This window comes from Bombus affinis, unplaced genomic scaffold (assembly GCF_024516045.1).
Source record: "Bombus affinis isolate iyBomAffi1 unplaced genomic scaffold, iyBomAffi1.2 ctg00000078.1, whole genome shotgun sequence".
In the NCBI taxonomy this organism is placed as follows: domain Eukaryota; kingdom Metazoa; phylum Arthropoda; class Insecta; order Hymenoptera; family Apidae; genus Bombus; species Bombus affinis.
The window spans coordinates 121,823-145,045 of NW_026108827.1; positions in this window are offsets into that span (position 1 = coordinate 121,823).

Genomic DNA, 23,223 nt, shown 5'->3' on the forward strand with positions numbered 1-23,223 from the left:
GAGGACCAAGATCAATCTAAACTGGGGGGTATGTCACGACCGGCATACTTCAAATCCGATGGACCGATGATGGAGATAGAGATGTGGCGGCCTTGGCGACAATGTATATCGCCGAAGTGCCTAATGAGTCATCTGTATCCTAACGGTCCTTCCACCGAATGTCCTAGAAGCGTGACAGCGGTCACGTACGCCTACAGGGTAGTGGGGATATTGAGGGATGACAAACAAAGATTCGTAAGATTGTAAGAGCTTCAGTCTTGGAAAGTCACGGCTGGAGCTCAGAACAAAATCGCAGTCAGTGTAAATTCAGAAATAAATTCTCTTGTTTTTTTGTTATCTTAATTTTTTCTTTTCGTTCGAGCCTCCTGCTTTTTTATTTTACGTGACAATAGCAACGGCGCACGCAGCACACAGCGGCGAGGCGAACGAGATAAGTAATAATGAAGTAATGTGGCTATTAGATAGCGGTTGCACAGATCACATAATTAACAACGTAAATTATTTCGATAAATCTATTGACCTTAAAGAACCGGTAAATATATATTTAGGCGATAATAGATCGATAAAGGCAACAAAAGTAGGGAATGTTATAAGTTATTTTGAAGCATTTGGAAAGCAAAATGAAATAAATATGAATAATGTTTTTTACGCGAAAGAAATGTCCGCAAACTTGATTAGTTTAGGCAAATTAACAGATAATAAGAACACGGTTATTTCAAAAGGAAATATTGCAAAAGTAATAAATGAAGACAATAAGCTTACAGCGGTAGCGGTTAAAGAAAAGGGAACATATAGAATGAAAAGTATATTGAAAGGGAAGGAGCACTTAGCAAACAGCGCCGAACGTAGTGGTATGAGTAAAAAGGAAGGATGACATATGATGTTAGGACACGTAAATTTTAAATATTTAAATATTTTGGGTAAAGAGCAGCTAGTTACTGGTATACCGAATGAATTTGAGAAGGAATTTTTGAAATGTAGGGTGTGTATAGAAAGTAAAATGCACAATTTACCATTCAAAAATAATCGAACCAAGGCTAGGGAGATAATGGAAATTATTCATACGGACGTGTGCGGTCCCTTTAAGACTACCGGATTCAATGAAGAGAAATATTTCATCTCATTTATCGATGATTATAGCAAAATAGCTAGAATTTATTGTATAAAATCAAAGGGTGAGGTCTTTGATTGTTTCGTACAGTTTGTAAATGAAGCCGAGAATTTAACGGGCAAGAAGTTAAAAATATTGAGATGTGATAATGGAAAAGAGTATTTGAATAATCGAATTTATAAATTTGCTAGGGATAAAGGTATCAGAATAAATAATTGCCCAACCTACGTACATGAATTAAACGGGACAGCGGAAAGGTATAATAGAACAGTTATGGACATGGCGCGTTGCTTGTTAGCGGAAGCGAAAGTACATAAAAGGTACTGGCCGGAAATAGTTTGTACAGCGGTATACTTGAAAAATCGAATACTGGCAAATACTATAGAGAGGAAGACACCTTCTGAAATATTCTTCGGGAGAAAACCAAGTGTTGAAAATCTACATCTATATGGAAGTAAAGTTTTTGTAAGAAGACCAGAACAAAAAAGAGTTTCTAAATGGGATAAGAAGGCAGATATGGGAATTTTGTTAGGATATAGTGAAGTAGGTTACAGAGTCTTATTAAGTGGGAAAATAACAATAGCGAGACATGTAGAGGTCATAGGAACAAACACAAAATGTATCGGCTTTGTTGAAAATTCATTCGATAAAGATAACGATGACATTGAGGATAATGATTTATTGGTAAACATGAATAAGGAAGAGTTAGAAAGTAGGGAAGATGAAAATGATAACAGTCTTGAAAGCTTAAACATCCCTAGAAGATCTACACGTAATAAGAGAACTCCAGTAAGATATCCAGAAAAAGAAAACATTAGTGAAATCCATGCAAATTATTGTAGAGTAGATATCCCTTGTACATTTGAGGAGGCGATTTGTTGCGAAGATAGTGAAGATTGGAAACAAGCTATGGATAAGGAAATAGAATGTCTTTGTAAGAATAAAACTTGGAAATTGGTAGAAAGGGTAAAAGGCAAAGACGTATTAGATGTAAAATGGGTTTACACGAGAAAATCAGATGACAGGTATAAGGCTAGATTAGTGGTAAGAGGATTCCAACAAAGAAACGTAGCTGATGACATATACTCCCCAGTAGCGAGTAATCAGACCTTTAAGATATTGCTATCATATTGTTGTCAAAATGGATTAATTATTGAGCAAATGGATGTAGAAACTGCCTTTTTAAATGGTGAAGTAACCTCGGAGGTATATGTAAATCAACCAAAGGGATATGCGGACGGAACGAATAGAGTTTGTAAACTATCGAAAGCGCTGTATGGGTTAAAAGAAAGTCCAAGGGACTGGTATGAGTGTTTTGATAAGTATGTGACGAGATTAGGTTTTAAAAAGAATAACATAGAGTTGTGCCTATATACACATGGAGAGGGAGAAAATGTTGCTTATTTGTTAATATATGTAGACGATTTGCTAATTTGTAGTAAAAACAAAAGGAAGATACAAAATGTAAAGAAGCTATTAACTAATAGATTTGAAATGAAAGATTTAGGTGAAGTCAAAGAATATCTTGGAATAAATATAGAGTATGATTATTTCAAAAATGAAATGAGATTAAGCCAAAAGAAATACATTGAATCATTAGCAAACAAATATAAGTTACAAAATAGCAAATTGTACTGGACACCTATGGAGACCAACTTAAAAATTGAAAAAGCTGAGATAAATAGAGAGGATATTGGATACAAAAATTTAATTGGCGCATTGTTGTATATTAGTGTAAATACCAGACCCGATATAAGTTATAGTGTGAATTATTTGAGTAGATTTCAAGATTGTTGTAATGAGACACATTTTAAATATGCTTTGCGAATATTGAAATATCTGTACCGGACTAGAGATTTAAGATTAGATTATAAAAGGAATGAAAAATGTGAAACGATAGATTGTTATGTGGACGCTGATTGGGCACGAGATCATTTAGATAGGAAATCGATTTCTGGATATGTAATTAGATTGTATGGAAATGTAATTGGTTGGAAGTCTAAAAAACAAAGGTGTGTGACAAAAGCCTCGACGTATGCAGAGTATGTAGCTTTATCGGAAGCCGTGAGTGAATTAATGTCTATTAGGGAAATTATGAAAATCTTCAATGTAGATCTAGACGATAACCCTGTAAAAATTTATGAGGATAACTCTGGAGTGATAAGTATAGCAAAGCACGGAAATTTTACAAAAAATTCTAAACACATTGAAGTTCATTACCACTACGTTCACGAGTGCTTAAAGGAGAACAAGATAAACATACTTAAAGTAAGTACAGACGAAAATACTGCGGATATTTTTACGAAGGCACTGTGTAGAGAGAAATTCGAAAGGTTTAGGTCATGGATGAATGTAAACTAAGAGAAATGTAAATAAATAAGTGTTAAAGTTTCTGTTACGTAATTCGTCAAAGCATGTAAATACGATTAAGTGTACAGTATAAATGTAAGGAGGCGTGTTGGGAATATGATACATTTACACTGTACATGTGAATGTGTGTGTAAGCGTCAGAGGACGTCCGGGTCTTGGTTGAGACAAAAGACAAGAGCCAGTCGTTAGAAGTATCTGGAAGAGTCGGTTGACAACAAGCGTGCGTGCGAGTAGGATTTTGAGGTCTTAAGAGTATAAGATATATGTATAACAGTTGTGTGCTAAATAAAGGGAATTATTTGTATTTCCGCATCCATTCTATATATTTTCAATAATTGATAAAACAAAAAACAACAAAGCACCAGGAATCGACCTGATCAATGGTAAAATCTTGAAAAACCTTCCGCCAAAAGCAATAAGACTAATGACAATAATATTCAATGCAATTCTAAGAATTCAATACTTCCCCAAACCATGGAAATTAGCACAGATCAAAATGTTACATAAACCAGGCAAAGACCCACACCAAACTGCATCTTACAGACCAATATCACTGCTTCCAGTATTTTCCAAAATACTGGAAGAAATAATATATGGCCGGATAAAAACAATAATAGAGACAAAAAATCTAATACCGGATCACCAATTTGGTTACAGAAACAAACACTCCACGATAGAGCAAATGCACAGGCTTATAAACGAAATAATAGTTTTTTTTTTATTCTTTTATTTATTTATTGAAATTCACAATTTGTCCAATTTTGACATTTGGTGGAAATTTTTAACAGTTAAATTAGCATGTTGGTGGATATGACAATGACATGGATTATAATAGTTTTTTATTGTTGGTTCTAGTAGAAACTAAGGATTTAATCTAGAGGGTATTTTCTTTTTAGTCTGCGGATCTGGTCCGTCGTGTCCAGTAGTTGGATGACTAGTGGGTTGTGGTGGTTGTTGACTCTTGCGTTATATCTGCTTCTGGACTTGTGTATTTCATCTTTGACTGTAGGTATCTTGAGGTCACGGTGGATTGTTTCGTTGGTAACATACCAGGGTGCATTTAATAGGGATCTTAGCGTTTTCGATTGGAAGCGTTGGAGTATTTCAATGTTGGAATTACTTGCTGTTCCCCATAGTTGGATTCCGTAGGTCCAGACAGGTTTTATTACGGCCTTGTAGAGGGTTATTTTGTTCTGTATGTTTAGCTTGGAGCGTCGGCCCGTGAGCCAATAGAATTTTCTTAGTTTTTCCTTTAGTTGCTTTGTTTTTTCTGAGATATGTTTTTTCCAAGCTAGCCTCCTGTCCAGGGTCATGGCCAGGTATCTTACGGAGTCCTTGCTTGGGATTATTGTGTTGTTAATGGTGACCTGGGGGCAGGTTTGTTTTCGGAGCGTGAAGGTTACATGAGAGGATTTTTTTCGTTTATTTTGAAGCCTCATTTTTGGAACCACTTTTCCATGGAGTCGAGACTTCGCCGGAGAGTGGATGAGGCAATTGCCGGGTCTGCGTGGGTAGCTAATAGTGCTGTGTCGTCGGCAAATGTTGCTATTGTTACCTCGTTTGATATAGGTAAGTCGGCAATGTAGATGGAGAACAGTAGGGGTCCGAGGACACTACCTTGGGGTATGCCCGATTCTATTGGGAATGTTGCGGAAGAGGCGCCTGGGCATTTAACTATGAATTGTCTGTTGGTTAGGTAGGATTTTAAGATGGAGTAGTATGGATGGGGTAGGATCTTTTTGAGCTTGTAGAGTAGCCCTTCATGCCATACTTTGTCGAATGCCGGTTGGATGTCTAGGAATACCGCTGAGCAGTATTTTTTCTTTTCAAGGGTTTGGCTGATCATGTGGGTTATGCGGTGGATTTGCTCTACTGTTGAGTGTTGTTTTCGGAAGCCGAATTGGTGGTCTGGGAGCGTTTTCAATTCTTCTAGGAGTGGAAGGAGACGATTCGTGAGCATCCTCTCGAATAGTTTAGACAGGGTAGGTAAAAGACTGATTGGGCGATAGGAGCTGGTTTCATATATTGGTTTACCGGGTTTAGGGATGAGGGTGATCAGTGAGATTTTCCAAGCCTTGGGAAAGTGTTGAAGGCGGAGGATAGCGTTAAAGATTGATGCGATGAGTGCCATCCCTTTTATCGGAAGTTCCTTGATTGCTTTATTTCCTATTAGGTCGTGACCTGCTGCTTTCTTGGGGTTTAGGCGACTGATTGCTTCTATGATCTCTAAAGAAGTGAAGGGTTCAATAGGAGGGGACATTTGGAAGGGAGTGTGCAGATATTCGGTAACGTCCGCTGCAGCTATGGAGGAATGGAGTTGGAATACTTCAGTCAAGTGTTTGGCAAATAGGTTGGCTTTTTCTATAGGGCTACGCGCCCATCCACCCTGCGGACGGCGGATTGGAGGTATTATTTGTGGGAGGCGCGTGAGTTTCCTGGAGGCCTTCCATAGTGAGTAGTTGGAGTCGGCTGTGGGGGACAAGCTGGCGAGATATTTGTGAAAACGGTCATTATTGTAGTTTTTTATAGTTTAGGATAGTTCTCTAGTTGCGTTGTTTAGTTTGCGTTTGTCCTCCGGTGTTCTATGGGTCTGCCATATGCTTCTTAGTCTACGTTTTTCTGCTATTTTTTTTAATATGTACTGGGGGTATTCGTGATTGCTGATGGACGTTTTTGCCGGTGTGGAGAAGCGGATAGCGTTTATTATGCTCGTGTTTTGGTATTCCGTGGCTGCTTCGATTTCTTCATTGGTTTTTAGTGAAGTTGAGGCTGAAGTTGTGTGTGTAAAGACTTCTCTAAAGAGCTGCCAGTTGGTGTGTTGGTTATGTATGGAGCCATTACGTGTATTCTCGATGATAGTTGAACTGACTGTTACTATCACGGGGGAATGATCAGAGGAGAGATCAGCCGAGGAATTGATTTGGACGTGTCTTGACGAGATATTTTTAGTTATGAGGAAATCAAGGAGATCGGGTATTTTGTTTGTGTCGGTGGGCCAGTGTGTGGGTTCGTATGTGGTAAGGTAGTTGAGCTTGTTGGTTATTATGCTATTGAGGAGGTTTTTGCCTCTTACTGTAACCAGTCTGCTGCCCCATTGGGTGTGTTTGGCGTTGTAGTCTCCTCCAGCTATGAATCTATTGCCCAGGCTGTCCAGGAAGTCGTCAAAGTCTTCTTTGGCGATGGAGTGTCTGGGAGGCCAGTATACAGCTGAAGTGGTGATTGTACCATGACAGTCTTCTATTGCTACGTTTGTTGCTTGGTGGTAGTCTTTCTGGAATGGTGGAAGTTCGTAGTGCTTAATGTTTGATTTGACTATGATTCCGGTGCCCCCGGGTGCCTTTCCGCTGGGGTGTTGTGTGTGGTAGAAGTTGTAGCCGTGTATTTTGAGGTAGTTTTTGTCGGTGAAGTGGGTTTCGGATATGTGCATCACATCGATTTGCTGTTGTTTTAAGAATAGTTCTAGTTCAAATTTGTGCTGAGCTAGACCGTTGGCGTTCCATAGAGCTATTCGCATTGGTTTTATTTTGCTTCTGTGCGTATTAATTTGTCCATGAAGAGTGTGAGTAGTGACAGCAAGTTGTTAATTTGCTTTGTTTGCTTCTCGATAAGTTTTTCGAGTCTGGCGAAGTTGTCTGTGTTTTGTGGAGTGGGAATTCTATTTTCTGTGTGTACACTGTGTGTTTTCGAGTTGTTTACGTTTCCTTGCGTTGCCTGCGCACAGGATACTGTTGGTGAGGTGAGTTTTTGGGGTTTAGGTTCATGTATGGTTATGTCCTTGGGTCTCAGTTTTGGATACTTTATATTATGTAGTGTTTTGTAGGCTGAGCATCCTTTGTAGTTCGCAGAATGCTCTCCTTGACAATGGATACACTTGGCGGGGGTTTCCGGGGATTTAGTGCATTGGTCAGTGGCATGATTACCTGCACATTTTACGCATCGGAAGTTATGATTGCAGTATTTCTGCGTGTGGCCGTACCTTTGGCACCTTTTGCATTGTATTATTTTTTTCTTTACAAGAGGTGGCTCGAACTTAACTATGGAGTTCATCAGCCGATTGATGTTGTAGATTTCTTTATTGTTTGTTTTTTGTTTTAAGTCTATGAAAAATAAGGATAGTGGGTTTTTTGTGATTCTATGCCTAATGTTGCTGATGTTAGTTACTTCGTGGCCGTGATTTAACAGTACGCACTTTAGTTCGTCTAGATCGACTGAGTGGTGGATGTTGCGTAGCACCACTCGAAATGGTCTTTCTTGTTTGAGCTGATATGTGTGGAATTTAGCGTTTAACGTTTTTAATAGCTTGGTTAACTTTCTATAGGCATCTGGGTGGGTCGGCAGAATTTTCACGTGGTTGTTGTTAATCTTTAACTTGTAGTCCTCTTTGCTGATGTCTTTTTCGATAGTCCTTATCATTGACTGTATGTCGATTACGTCGTCAATGAATATTGGTGGGGGAGGGGGAATTCTTTGAGTATGGAGATTATTTACCTTTTCGGTTGTAATCATGGAGTCTTCCGTGGACTCCAGTATTGAGAATCTATTGAAGGTGGTCACCTGGCTGGCTGGTGGTTTAGTTTGACTCTTGTTCACATTTGTCTTGGTTGGTTCGAGCTTTCGTTTTTTCGTGTGATGGTCGTTTACCAGGATAGATGTGTTGCCCCCTTGCCACGGGGGAGGCAAAATGGCGGTGTTATAATTTAGCTCCGGAGAGCCTGTTGGGAATGATAGAGCCATCATCGAGCTAGTTAATTCAGTGTGAAAGAACTAGTCGAGAGGCTGTTAACCCCTGGCTAGGTTAGTTGGATTCGCTTTCGACAGATGGGCGTCACGTGGAGTTTTGTGAACTTCACAGGGCACTGGACACACGTCTGCACGTCTGGGCACTCAGCAGCAACTGGATGGTCACGTGCTGTTTTGTGGACTTTGCAGGGCACTGGACACACGTCTGCACGCCTCGACACTCACCAGCGAACTGTGTTGCTATAAATGAAACTTAATAGTTGATGAAACCGCTCGAAAGTCGTGTTTCTAAATCATTCCCTCGTCTCGTATCGTGTTCATCAAATGGAAAAGGAGATTGTGTTTTAATGAAATCGCTTGTTACTATCAATCTTGCTGTGTCACTCGCATAGGAGAAGAAAGTGAGGAAGGAGAAAAAAATTAAGGTAAGGTCATCAATGAGCAAAATGTTTAATGTAATTAAAATTGTAATTAAAATTGAGTCCGCTGCAACCCTCATGACATTTAAAATTCCATACGTATATTGTTATACGTAACATTGCGATATTAAATATATTCGATCAAATAGGTTGTGTTCAATCAACATTCAATCTCGTTCCCTGAAAGCTGTTCATGGATATCTGGTTGGATACCTTACGCACGGAAATAGAGAGTGTTAACAGTAACAAACCCTCTATGTAGTGTTTTTGCTTTGCTCTTTTGAACAGGTAGATGACATTTTGCTTCGAAAAACGGATATATATACCACGGATATGCACATACAGAGTATGTGTATCGATATACACATTGATATACACCTTTGTACAAAGTGTCAAAAAAGTATTTATCGCGGTATTTTTTTCAAGCCATTCTACACCTTCGATTTGATGAAAATTGGTTAAATAAGTGTAGCGCAAAATTGATCTTGACCACAATTTTCAGTGTCAAATTGTTTTTCTATTGCATCATATAGTGCTCATTAGAAAGGAAAGTTCCGTTGTTTTAGAAAAAATGTTTGAAATTTCATTAATACCTAGACTGATTTTATTCATATTTTGAGGTCAAATATGGAATACAATAACATCAATACTAATATCTACTTTTTTGTGCGAATTACTTTATATTTCAATCTTCCTTGATACGCCGTGACAAGCAAAAGTGTAAACACAGCCCGTTGATTTTATGTAGAAAGCGAATATCGAAGGTATAATGAGAAAAGAGCATTATTTGACCATTCCACAAAATAATTTACCTAAATAGTAGTTAATTCTATTGGATGTAATAAACGTGAAGTAGTACTAGTGGACGAAATATCTATGTTGAAACCTTGATTCGACGAGTATAATTAATGTGCAAAACTGTAATCATGGTTTGAGATGTCCATTTTTGTAAAATGTTTTGTACATTATTAATTTTAATGAAAATTAACTATTACATTTCGTTAATAATAACTTGTAGTTACTGTTACCTAATCTTTACCGATCACTTGAGAAATTAGTCTTTTACATTTATGTGTTTACTTGTTTCGCTCGTCACTGTACATGTTTAAGTCAGATATGAAATATCTGGCGTATTCCAGCGGCTTTGATTAAATCTAAGATGTTGATATCCTTAATATGGAGAATGTTGTTAGTAAAGTAACTATTTCTATCCAAAAACAAGATATCTTTGAGACAACGTGAATTTTCGTTCCAATTTTCTTAACTTACAAGTATAACATTTTCATCGCATGATACAATCTATCCTACAAAGTTCTTGCACACGACGAAGCTGAGAACATAGATCTTCTTCAAATATTATTTTTCTGACTGCTTCGTGTGGAATTTTTACTCGACGAGATGTTATTAAACGCTTAAAAGCTTATTATTAAACGATAACATACTTTTTCCTACATGGATGAACATGAAAGACGTCGAGTGAGGAATTAGAACAATAGTGGATGGTTGGAAACTATTATGCTGCGGTCTACCATTCGTTTGTGCCTATATATACCACGGAACAAAGGATAATTTTCACCGAATTCATGCAGAGCACATTTTCTAAGATTTACTGTATATGATTACACCCATTATATTATATTTTTTTTTTTTGCGTGGGGAGGGGAAAATGCTATTACGCATGCCCAGTGACCCGCATCACTGGGTTATGTGGGAGTCGGTCGGATGTCGTTGCCATACCCACTAAAAACCCCTCCTTCTTCTTCCTCCGCTTGGGGGGCAGACAACCCCGGTAAAACCTGTCGGCAGTCATCAGGGTTGTCCTTTCGTGCCCCGTAGTATCTACTTCTTCGGGCAGTTACTGCTCATGTCGTCCTCTCAGCCAGTTCAGAATACTGGGCTGGTCTCCTCCTGCGGTTTTTCGTTACTTCATGTTCTTGCCCTCATTGCTCCGCGTAGTTGTTGTTTCGCTCGTTCTCCTCCTTGCCTCTTCCCAGGCCCTCGCTGTCACCCTCCTGTGACACATGACGGTCTTGCAGAATTGCCTGAATTTATTCCAGCTCTCGTCCTTGGTGGTCACCGTGGCGATCAGATTGCCCACGTCTATCTTCCCGCCCAGAGCGTTCTCCAGCTCGATCCTTCTGTCCGTCCACTTCGGGCACGCGAAGAGGGCGTGCTCTGCATCGTCGTTCGGGTCTCCACAGTCGAGACAGTTGCTGTCGCTGTCCCTGCCAATCCTTTTCCTATAGACACCGAAGCTCCCATGCCCGGTTAGCAGCTGCATGGTGTGGTGATCGATGTCCATCTTCTTTTTGGTAAACAGCAGCGCACTCGGTATTACCTTCTTTGTGATATTTTCTTTTTTGTAGTTGTTCCACTCCTTCTGCCAGGCCTCTTGGGCCTTCTTGCGAATCGCCTCCAGTTCCTCCTTCAGCTTGCAGCCGTCATCCGTGCCAATCCTGGACCCATGGATCTTGTTCCTCTCGTAGGTCTCTCCGAGCATCTTTATCTTTATGTAAATCGGGAGATTCCGGGTCAACACGCAAAGTGCCGCGTGGGAGACGGTACGGTATGCCGTCGTTGTTATGCACAGGGCCGTCCGTTGTGCTCGTTTCAGCTTTTTCCTGTTCTTATCGGTATTCGCTGCTCTAGCCCACACCGGTGCTCCGTAAGTTACGATGGACTCCAACACATTGTAGTAGAGCCTACGATCCAAGCTGGGCGGCCCGTTGATGTTGGGTAGAATTCCCCTAAGGGCTCCTATTAACTTGTCGGCTCTGTTACACACCATCTCGATATGCGCACCGAACCTCCGACTGGAGTCAATGACGACTCCGAGATACCTGATGCGATCGACCGTTTCGATGTCCGAGGAGCCCAACCTGAGTTTCACCACTCTCGGCACTCGCAAGCTTGTGATGAACATGACCTCCGTCTTTTCTCTCGCCAGGGTGAGCCCGACACTCGTGCACCAATCGTTGGCGATCCTTAGCATCGTGTTGACCTTGGCGGAGGCCTCTTCGTTCCTCCCGACGGAGCATGTGATGGCCAGATCATCCGCGAAGGCGGTTGCTCTGACCATTGGCATGTTGTCGAGTCTCTCGAGCAACCGGTCATATACCAAGTTCCACAGGAATGGTCCGAGGATGGATCCCTGTGGGACTCCCGCCGCCACCTCGTGCTCCACCGTGCCGTGCTGGTTGCTCACGATGATCCTCCTTCCGGATAGGTAACTGCCGATTAGACTTTTGACCTTCCATGGCAGCTTCCTCTTGTCAAATTCCTCGTATATGCTCTTCCAGCTGAGCGAATTGAAGGCATTGCTAATATCTAGGGTGATCATCACGCATACTACCTTCTTCTGTTTGCAGATGTTGGCAAACTTCATCACCTGCGTGATGGCGTCTACCGTACTCCTCTTCTTTCTGAAGCCATATTGCCTCCGATGGAACGGGTCCATTCCAATGCATCTCTCGATGATCTCCTTAAAGCATTTTTCCCAGATCTTGCTCATGGTTGGGAGTATGCTTATCGGCCGGTACGCGTTAGGGAGACTGGGATCCTTACCCGGTTTCCTTAGCAGTATTACTCTGGCCGTCTTCCAGCAGACTGGGATCCTTCCTGATTCAGTGATGCCGTTGAACGCCCTTGTCACGAGCTCGCTCCTGCGACTCGCTACCAGCTTCGCGATCTCGCCCGGCACGCCATCGACTCCTGCAGCCTTCTTGGTGTTCATTCTTCCGGCGGCATCGACGACATCGCCTTCGTCGATGGCGACGCTGAGGCTAATATCTCCTTCTTCTTCGGTCTCTGCCTCTTCGCGGCCCTCATAATGGGGGGGTCCGTGTCCTAAGGTGAATAGCCTCTGTAGGACTGCCTTCACCATGTCAATCGGCATGTCGTTGGTTGGTCCCTTGCTTTTACATTTCTTCATGACCGTGCGATAGGGTTTGCCCCAAGGGTCGCTCTCCAGTATCTTGCAGTATTCTGCCCAGGCTGTTTTTTTGCTGCGGGCGATCTCCTTTTTTAATTGCCTTCGGATCTCCTTGTAGGCGTTGACGAGGGGCTCGGTGTTGCCGGCATTCTTCTTCCTTTCTCTCGTCACCTTCCTGAGCGCTTTGTGCGCCTGCGCTCTCAGTTCCGCGATCATCGGGTTCCACCAGTAGTTCGCGTACTTGCGGCTCTCCGCACAGTTCGACTTCCTTAGCATCCCTACGCACGTACCTTCGATGCTCTTTTGCAAGGGCTCGGCCCCATCCTCTCCGATAGCCGCGTTGAGGTCCTCCTTCTTCAGTGTGTCGTCGAATCTGCTCAGGAACTCCTCCGGCGACATGTCCTTGGTCACGTACCTGTAGAACTTCGATACGGTTCGGGTCTTCCTCGCCTTAAACCTGTGGAGCACGTACAGATGGTCCGAGGCCGAGTATTTGTCCAAGACCGCGCTTCCGGCGTGTATCTCGCTGACCTTATTGGATACGCTTATTATGTCGGGGAAGCTCGTCTTCCCGTTCATGAAGGTGTACTTTTCCATGAGCCTCAATGGAAACACCCGGTGGCCGCTTAGTGCCTCCATTAAGACTCTCCCTCTCTTGTCTGTGGTCGATCCTCCCCAACAGGTTGACTTTGCGTTGAAGTCTCCGGCCACGACGACCTTGTCGTGTCCTCTAGCAGCGCTCTTCGTCATAGTCGACAGCGTGTCTATGTATTCGGAATATGCTAGCTTATTTATGTTGGGCGAACAGTACCCGCTGAAGCAGAAGACGTCGCCGACGCGAACGCCCACTATCCCGTCGCTCTTGACCTCTGTTGTTTCATCAGGCAGTTTGCCATTGAGGAGTGTGACCCATATCGAGGCGTCTCCTTTGGTGTCATTAAACCAGTGCGGTAGCTGCCTGTTCGGCTCGGAAATTATTATTATATCCGGCCTAAGTTCGATCGCGCATTGGTGCATCATGTCCTGTGCCAGCTTGCATCTGTTGAGGTTTATCTGCAGTATCCTCATTTATTCGCTTTCAAGCGGCTTCTATATTCTGGACAAGCCAGGGATCCGGTTACGTGGTCAAATTTCACTCCTTTCTCCTTGCTGCAGATGGAGCAGCAGGGTGCGTTGGCGCAGGCAGCTATCGTGTGGTCTTTGGCTCCGCACTTCCTGCAAATCTCCTTTCCAGGGCTTATCGCCGTGCATTTGTTCGCGATATGACCGAACATGTGACATCTGTAGCACTTTACCACATTGGGTAGTGCCTTTATCGAGGCTATCGTCAAGCCGGTTCTGATCTTCCGGCTCGCCCCCTCTTTGGCCAGATAGGCTTTCGGCATCATCACTATTGCCGATTGGGTGCCCCACGGCGCCATTTTTAGGGTCTTTACTTCGACCTCAGTGATGTCGCTTATGCCCAGTTGCATTCCTATCTCCCTGACTAGTTCTTCCTTGCCTACGAGCGGGTCTATATCCCTGATCTCTACGGAGGTCTTGTCGCGCATTGGTAGCGCTCTCACCTTGCCTCTTAGCGCCGTGTTCATATCCACCGCGGTCTTTTTGGCGTTGCTACCTGCTTTCAGCTCGATCAGAATGTCACCTGTTCTGGTCCTCCTAATTCCACAGCTCTCTTTTAGGGTCTCCCTTGCCCCCGTCAAGTCTTTGTAGACCTGGATCCACTCCTTGTCTTGCCCTACTTTGACGAGGATGGCTTCGGGTCTGTTACGTATCCTCTTCGGTCCCTCCGGCCTCTTTGGCTTGTCCAATGCCGCCCTTCCTGCGTTCGCCTTACTGACCACCGTCGGGGTGTCCGTTCTTTTTCCTTTCCTTCCGCGGACAGGGATCCAGTCATCCTTTACATCGCTGTTCGTGCAGTCCGTAGTCGCTTTTGCCGAGCTGTTGCCGGCACAGGCTCCTGCGTAGGAGGCCTCCACGGTCGTTGGTCTCTTTCTCTTGGTGTCGCCCTTCCCCTCGACGGGCGATCTCTCCTTCCTTTTTCCTTCCTTCTCCTCACTCCTCCCCGGAGGGGTGGTCATCCTGGTGGCCGTGACTGTCCTAGCGTTCCTCTTGAGCCTCATCTCGTCCAACATCGAGTGGAGCTTGATCGCTTTTTTACTGATAGCGTCCCTCCTTTTCTTGATGTCGGTATCCTTTTTGCTCATGAGGTAGAGTCTGCTACCTATGCATTGGATTTCGCGGAAGACTTCTGTGATGATTTCCGTCATCGCCTTCCATTCGCTCATTTTGATGACGATACTGTCCTCGTCATTGCTTTTGGTCTCGGCCGTTGCTCTGTTCGCCATGGCCTTCCTCCTGAGACATTCCCTTGGTGCCGCCGCTTCGCTGCCGCTGTCCGACATTTCCGCCGGTGTGTCTAGCTCCGAGGTGCTGGCCGCTTCGTCCCTCGTTGCCATCGGCTGGCTCCTGGCCAGGCTTCTCGTTGTCTTGCACGCACTCCCATCCACTGGGGACTTTCTCATATATCTGGTGATCTTGTCATCTTTCGGGATTTGTTCCTTGGCGAATCGGGTCGCCTTTTCGGTGGGTGGTGTCTTATCCTTGAGTGCCTGCATTGGCATCTCGACATCCTCGATGATTCCCGCGATGTCTTCATCAAATTCGAGGTATCTTCTTGTGCTTCTCTTGCACATCTTTTCCTCTGTGACAACTGCGGATGTTTCTTGGTCCCCGGTCGTGTTTACCGAACGAGGGGAGGCCCTGGGATCGACCTTCCCCTCGCCGTTCGTCCAGTCGTTGGGTGACCGTCGGGTCGAGCCTGGGACGCTACTCGAATCCCCGACGGAGCCTGGAAGCTCCGAAACCCCCTGAGCCGTAAGTTTACTTACCTTATAGTACTTGTCCATATTGAATTTGTATCTTTAATATACATATATATATATATATATATATATATATATATATATATATATATGTATGTTTGAAATGGATGTCCTTCGACGTAACCGGTCGTCGTATGCTCCCACTGTATCCTTCCGCGTGTATGCGATTCGTGTCCTAAATAACTTGCCAATGTCGTCGTAAAGTCGCCAGTCGTATGAGTGATGACCGGATACTAAAACTCGCAGTGTCACTATCACTGTTCGACGCGGGGAGTTTAGACTGGCCCTCCACGGGGGCGCTCTCCACCACTCCTTGGTTACCCAGGTAGCCCGCACGGTGGCGCTTCGGTCTCGCGACCCAAGATGGCCTCCGCTCTGCCCCTAACCTCACTTTTCACACACAGCACTTTCAATCGTTTCTCTCGCTTTTATACCAGCGAGCTCCCCTATTTCTTGTATTCCCACTCATTCCGGAGCACTAGAAACTTCACTTTCGTGCACTTTTCCGCCCGAGTTCTTTAATTTACCCAGATATTTCGGTTATGCCTACGGAGCGACGTGCACGTGTCCGTTCTGCTTGCCGCCATCATGATGATCCCCATTATATTATATTATGTTATTACGATGTTTTTTTTTATTTATTTATTGAAATTCACAATTTGTCCAATTTGGACATTTGGTGGAATTTTTTAACAGTTAAATTAGCATGTTGGTGGCTACCCCCAGCGTGGTACCATCCTCGTGTTTGTTAGGTTATGTCCTTTATAAGGTCTGCTGGGTGCTTCGTTTTTAGTCTTCTGTCCATGTTTATGGTTTTGTATGTTTCCGCAGCTAACCGGTTTGGGCGTGTTGCTATTCTTGATTTGTATTTCTCGAAGTATCTGCTAATTTCTTCCTTGACCGTTGGGATTCCCAGGTCCCTCCGTATATCTTCGTTTCTGACGTACCAAGGTCCGTTTACTATTGTTCTGAGGATTTTAGCCTGTATTACCTCTATTTTGTTTATATGGCTCATTGCTGCCGTCCCCCATAATGGTATTCCGTACGTCCAGATTGGTTTTATGATCGTTTTATATATTTTTAATTTATTTTCTATGCTTAATTTGGATTTTCGGCTTGTTAGCCAATGCATTTGTCTCCTTGTTTTCTGTATTTTTTCTACTATTGATTTGATGTGTAGTTTCCATGTGGGTTGTGTATCTAAGTGGAGTCCTAGGTATTTGACATGCTTTGTTTGCGTTATATGCGTGCCGTTCAATAAAATGTTTGGTGGTATCTTTTTTCGTAGTGTGAATGTAATATGGTTGCATTTATTGGGGTTTGCTTTTATTTGTTTTTCTTGTAGCCAATTTTCTATTTTTATGACATGTTCTTGTAGTATTTTGACTGCCGTTTCTGGGTTAGTATGCCTGACTAGTATAGCTGTGTCGTCCGCGAATGTCAATACTGTGCTGTTGGTAGTTGTTGGTATGTTCGCCGTGTATAATGTGTATAGTATTGGGCCTAGGACGCTTCTTTGTGGTACCCCGGCCTTGATGTCTTTAACTTGAGAATGTGTGTCCTTGATTTTTATTACGAAGGTTCTGCTGCTTAGGTAAGATTTTATTAATTGGTGTATTTGCTCCGGGAATTGTTTCCTAATTGTTTGTAGTAGACTTTCATGGTTAATTTTATCGAATGCTTTCTCTACGTCTATAAAGAGGGCTGTGCAGTATTCCTTGTTTTCTAGTCCTACTATTATTTCGTTTATAAGCCTGTGCATTTGCTCTATCGTGGAGTGTTTGTTTCTGAAACCAAATTGGTGATCCGGTATTAGTTTTTTTGTCTCTATTATTGTTTTTATCCGGCAATATATTATTTTTACCAGTATTTCGGAAAATACTGGAAGCAGTGATATTGGTCTGTAAGATGCAGTTTGGTGCGGGTCTTTGCCTCATTTATGTAACATTTTGATCTGTGCTAATTTCCATGGTTGGGGGAAGCATTGAATTCTTAGAATTGCATTGAATATTATTGTCATTAGTCTTATTGCTTTTGGCGGAAGGTTTTTCAAGATTTTACCATTGATTAGTGTATTTTCGAACTATCGCGGGGAGACGCGATCGTTAGAATACGCGTCAACGGGAGTCGTAAATTCCCGTTACGATTAGAATAATCGACACCACGAATAGTTCGATCCTCGTATTTCGGTTAGGATAATCGGGATGGTTGATGCGGTATAACACTGGTAGTCACTGAGTTATAATAATGTATATTTCCAACACTTTATACAATCACACAAAGTAGTAACGCCGTTGATTAAGATACAGATAACGAGAGAAGGGTTAGTCTTGGATGAGAAAAGGAGAGCTTTAGGCGCTCTAAGCCCTTGAGAGTTATAGGAACTGTCGGAGTTCTGGATAATGTGAGAGCCTTAGGAGACTCTAGGCCGTGTAGGCACCTTGAGAGTTGTAGGAAACTCTGAGAGATATAGGAACGGTGAGAGTTATAGGGAATGCAGGAACTCTCGGCACCGTGAGAAATGATGAAGGAACTCTGAGAGATGCAGGAACGGTGAGAGCTATACGGATTATAGGAACTCTAAGCACCGTGAGAGACGATCAAACTCAGGAGAGATAGGAACGGTAAGAGTTATAGGAAATGCAGGAACTCTAGGCACTGTGAGAGACGATCAAACTCTGAAGTTTTATTCTAATGTGAATGCGGAGGAAAGCTCGGTATGGGTGTGCCCTTTGAACGAAGAACGCGGATTCGTTGCTTACATTTTCAGTTAGGAAAGTGAGGGCAATGATCCGCGATGCTGATTGGTTATGAGCAATGTTGGGAAGGAAGATAGGAGGAAGAAGCCTCCTACTAACTTGGGTCCTAGGCGACATCGTTTATGGGGAGACTCGGATTTTCCGTTAGGGAGATCTCCGCTTTTTTCGTTAGGCCACTACCTGCTTTCTCCGCAATTCTTAAGAGCACGTAATAAACCCAAGGACTCTTCTAAAAAACCAGCTGAAAACACTTCTGGAATTAGAAAGTCCTTTCTGGCAAACAGATTGACTTAAACCATGTGTGCGAACAATGCAGTTAGAATTTCGACTTTATGGTGGGTCCTTAGGCCTATAGAGGGTTCGAAGGACGGCACGTCGACCGTTGGCTGTCACGCCGCGCGGGATGGAGTGCAGATGTGTTGCGCGGCGTAACAATTAGGTCGATTCCTGGCGCTTTATTGTTTTTTGTTTTATCAATTATGTTTCTAATTTCTTGTGCTGATGTTTTAGGTATAGTGTATTCTTTGTCGGTTGTGGTAATAGTGGTTTGTGGATCCTCCTCCGTATGACTTTTGAGGTTGCTGTTGTTGATAATGTGTGGTGTGAATGTGTTGCAGAGGTGGTTGGAGAATTCTTCAGCTTGTTCTTCGTTGCTTCTTACCCATGTGTTATCTGCTTTTCTGATTGCTGGGACGGGTATTATTTGCTTCCTTATTTATTTCGTGGCTTTCCATAGTGAATAGTTGGTGTTCTCGTGTGTGGAGAGTGTCCCTATGAACTTTGCGAATTCGTTATCGTTGTGCTCCTTTATTTTGTTTTTTATTTCCTTTGCAAGTTTGTTTAAGTGTTTTTTGTTTTCTCGAGTTCTGTATTTTTGCCATTTTGCTTTTGCTTTTCTTTTTTCTCTGATTTTGTCGAGTATTTCTTGCGGGATTGCTATTGTTTGTCTGCTGGTTGATTCGGGTGTAGTCGTTGTCCTTGCTGCTTCTTGAACAGTTGCTGTCAATGTTGCTACTGCCTGTTCTATGTGTTCCGGAGTTTTCAACGGGATGTTGCAGTTTATTTTGCGTTCTATTATTTCTTTGAAAGTTTGCCATTTGGTGGTTTCATTGCATAGTGTTTCTGGTTTGCTATAGTGTATTGGTTTGTTTCTGTATTCAATTATTATGGGTGTATGTTCGGAGCTGAGCTCGAGGTTGGGTGTTATTTTTAGTTTATTTGTGTTTAGTCCCCTTGTAACTGCAAAGTCCAGAAGATCTGGTTTTTTGTTCAGGTCAGTCGGCCAATGTGTCGGTGTTCCTGTGGATAATATATTGAGGTTATTATTTCTAATGTATTTTTCCAGTGTTGTGCCTCGAGGTATAATGTTTCTTGACCCCCATAGCGTGTGCTTTGAGTTGTAGTCTCCCGCTGCGATGTACTTGTCCCCTAGGTCCTGGAAGTATTCTTCCCACATTTGTGATGTTATTTTGTGTCGCGGAGGCACTGCTGACAACTGGAAGTAGTTGCCGCTAGTTTGAACTGTAACAGTGGTTCCTTGTAAATATTCTTTGTTAACTTGGCTGTGTAGATAATGTTTGATATCGTTTCTGACTATCACTGCTGTCCCTCCGTGAGCTTTTCCTGAGGGGTGTTTGGTATCATATATGGTGTAGTATGGTATTTTCAAGTAGCTTTTTGTAGTGAAGTGTGTTTCTGAGACAAGTAGTTTGTCTATATTGTTACTGTATATGAATGTTTTAATTTCGAGGACCCGTTGTTGTAGGCCGTTTGAGTTCCAGGCTGCTATTTGTAGAGTGTCCGTTTTTTATTCTTTGCTTAGCACGTTTGTAATTAGTTGTAGCATGACTGTGATTTGTTGGGTTTGCTGTCTGAGTACTGCGTTTTGTTCGCTTATCATTCTGGATTACGATGTTATCTAATTAATTGTTGTCTATTTGTTTTGATACTTATATTAACCATTATTTATAACATAATATACTAAATACAATTAGTATACACAATTAGTATAAGGATTAGTATAAGAAATTTTAAACAGCTTTTTTCAAAAGAACGAATCATTTACGATCCAGGGGTTTTCTGAAACTTTCGTTTCTCGTGATAAGTACTTTATGATGCAATAAAAAATTTTGTCTGAAAATTATACTCAAGATCAATTTCATGATCCATTTTCTCTAACAGATCTCCATCTTCCACAGCTACAACAAATAATTTTTTGACACTCTATACATTTAACATCGATTATAATTCTGATAATTGAAACACCGAACATCAATGTGTTTATTCACTACGCCAACACAGATAACAATTAACATTGATATATAATATATGTCGGAGATGAAAGAACACCGGAACCCCTCCTTGGATTCGCGGGAATACCGTAACGTTGTAACTTAGATTAAACAAATGCCGCTCCGATTATTCGAGATTTATGATCATGAGCTTGTGCTCGAGGCGACAATCAATCGCCGAACGTAGCCGCGGTCAAAGGGATGAACGTTTTATCTAACAAAGGCACAGAGTAACTGTATACCTCTCCTTAAAAGAAATAGTCGTAGCGACACGTGGCAGTAAATACTTCAATAGTTTCTATCCCGCGGCCCGCCACACGCAGATTTTGTCCTCCGGGTAAGATGATCGCCGGATGTCGGCATGCCTTTGTAGTGTATGTTTAGCTAACGTGAGGACCCGTTATAGATCTTAAGATTTAGTCAAGCGAAGTCCTTCAAATAGACTTTGTTGCAACTACGGGAAGATAGGAGAAACCTATCTTCCACGATGCCCCCCGTCAACAACCTCCCCTCAAGGGCGGCCAGCATCTCTTTCAAAACGCCGATATGGAGATCGACAAATTAGCAACAGCGCTAATTTCCCTCACCTTTGGAACGAAAGCTTTCGTTGACGAATCCGGGGATCTCATGTCCTTAGACACACCCATTATAGTTTTCCTCGACGGCATCATCGAGACGGAGATTCTTTCTTTCGTACGATCTCATCGACGAGTGACAGTACCACCTTACAACCAGTGAATACCTCACATCTAGTTAACAAAGAGTTAGACTTGAACTGTGCGAGAACATACGTTTATCATCCCGTGACCGCGGATTCGTTTCGAACCTAAGATCATTATCACTAGTGCTACGAGTGCCTAATCTTGTTGATAAGCCTGTGCTAGTAAACTCTTTATTGTATCACGGCAATGGCTAATTGTAATGAGAATTCATCAAACGCCCCTCTCCATAATCCTGACCCTAATCCGACATATATATTTGACGATATATATCTGAAAGAATAGAAATTTCATTTAATCGACTATATGACCATACTCGGTTAAGTACCAACAACGACTATCTATCAACTTTATCTTACTTCCTCAAAGGTATAGAAAGACTTTAAAAATATCAGCCATGTGATTTGGTCCTTTAAAATTTGGAAGTAATATAACGATAAAATACCATCAAAACATTTAAATTTCCAATATTCAAGAGAAACTTGAAATCTCGTTTATTTACTCAGCAACAAAATCTTATTTACCTTCAGAGAACCTATACAATTTTTTCACAGCTCAATATCTCTCCTTTAAACAAAACATCAAAGTATGTTATTCCTAACTTCAATGGGCTCAACTCAATTTTTTGATCAATTTCTCTCGTCCTATACGCTCGTTTCAAAGCTTATAATATCATCTACACCTTTGTCTTGTGTTCCACCCATGGTTCCTATGCATGCAATTTTATTATTATCGTTCCAAAGGATCTTCGCATTTCTGTTTCGCTCGTGATAGGTATTCACATCTGTTTTATCGTGCTGTTTCATCTTCTGGGAACGATATGGTCGGAAATGTTATGATGTTGAATACGCACAGGTCGTTAAACGAGAATTAATTCAAGATAGATTCAAACGGAGTTAATTAAGTGATCCCAATTCCACCGCCTTGGGGGCTGAACGCGTTTTCCTTCCGAACGGTTCGCTCGTGTTGAGTGATGCAAATTTCAGCAAGTGTTTCACCTACGTGTTTACTATTAAATTTATTTCTTATCTATCTATATCTTATCTTATGAGAGTTTCGCCTGGTCTTAATTGGTTCTGTTGATTCTTATCGTTGTGAAAAGTCGATTCGCTATATATCTTTTGTATAGAGAACTATTATGTGATGTAAGAGTGTAATGTTGTAATATTTGTGATCCTTACTTTATTAATTTTGTCACTGAGCCGTTCTTTGGTTCGTTGAGCAGTTCATGTTCCCTACTTGTTTCGCTTGGGACTTTCATAATTTTCGTAATTACAATAAAAGGTTTAATTTGTAATAAGTTAAAGATTTGGTCCCTTGCTTTATGATGTACGAGAACCTTTGAACTAACAACTTTGAAGTGACAATTGAACGAGAACTGACAAGCTTTCATTTCAATCTATATTTAAGATATTTAATATTTAATCGGTTTTCGTGACACCGAATAAATAATAAATAATAAATTTGAAGGGAAAAAAACAAGAGATTAAGAAAAAATTCTGAAAGAGACACAAATCGGTAGTATTATATTATATTACTTTGCGAATTACTTTTCAAGCATAAAAATAGTTTGACGGTCACTTGTAGTTCCTTCCTTGCCATTTCATTTATTAAATTCGTTTAATTTCGTAAACAAAATAGCCACTCGTGGCGAGTTTCGTGTTTAAAATAGAATTTTGTCATACAGGCTGGTTGGTAATTGATAGTACAGGCGGAAAATTGGTGATTCTACTCGAAAAAAGAAGTCGAAAATATAGAATAAAAATTTTTCGTTTGAGACTTTATTTTCGAGAAAATCGACTTTGAATTTTTGATCGGTATGCCTGCAACGCGTTGCAACATATTGGAACGGTTTATCAACATAACGTCAATCGAAACACAATCTACAATAAAATCCGTTATAACGAAACGTGATAAAGTGCACGCGTACCGAGCGAAAATTCAAAGTCGATTTTCTCGAAAACAAAGCCTCAAATGAAAAATTTGTATATTTTCGAC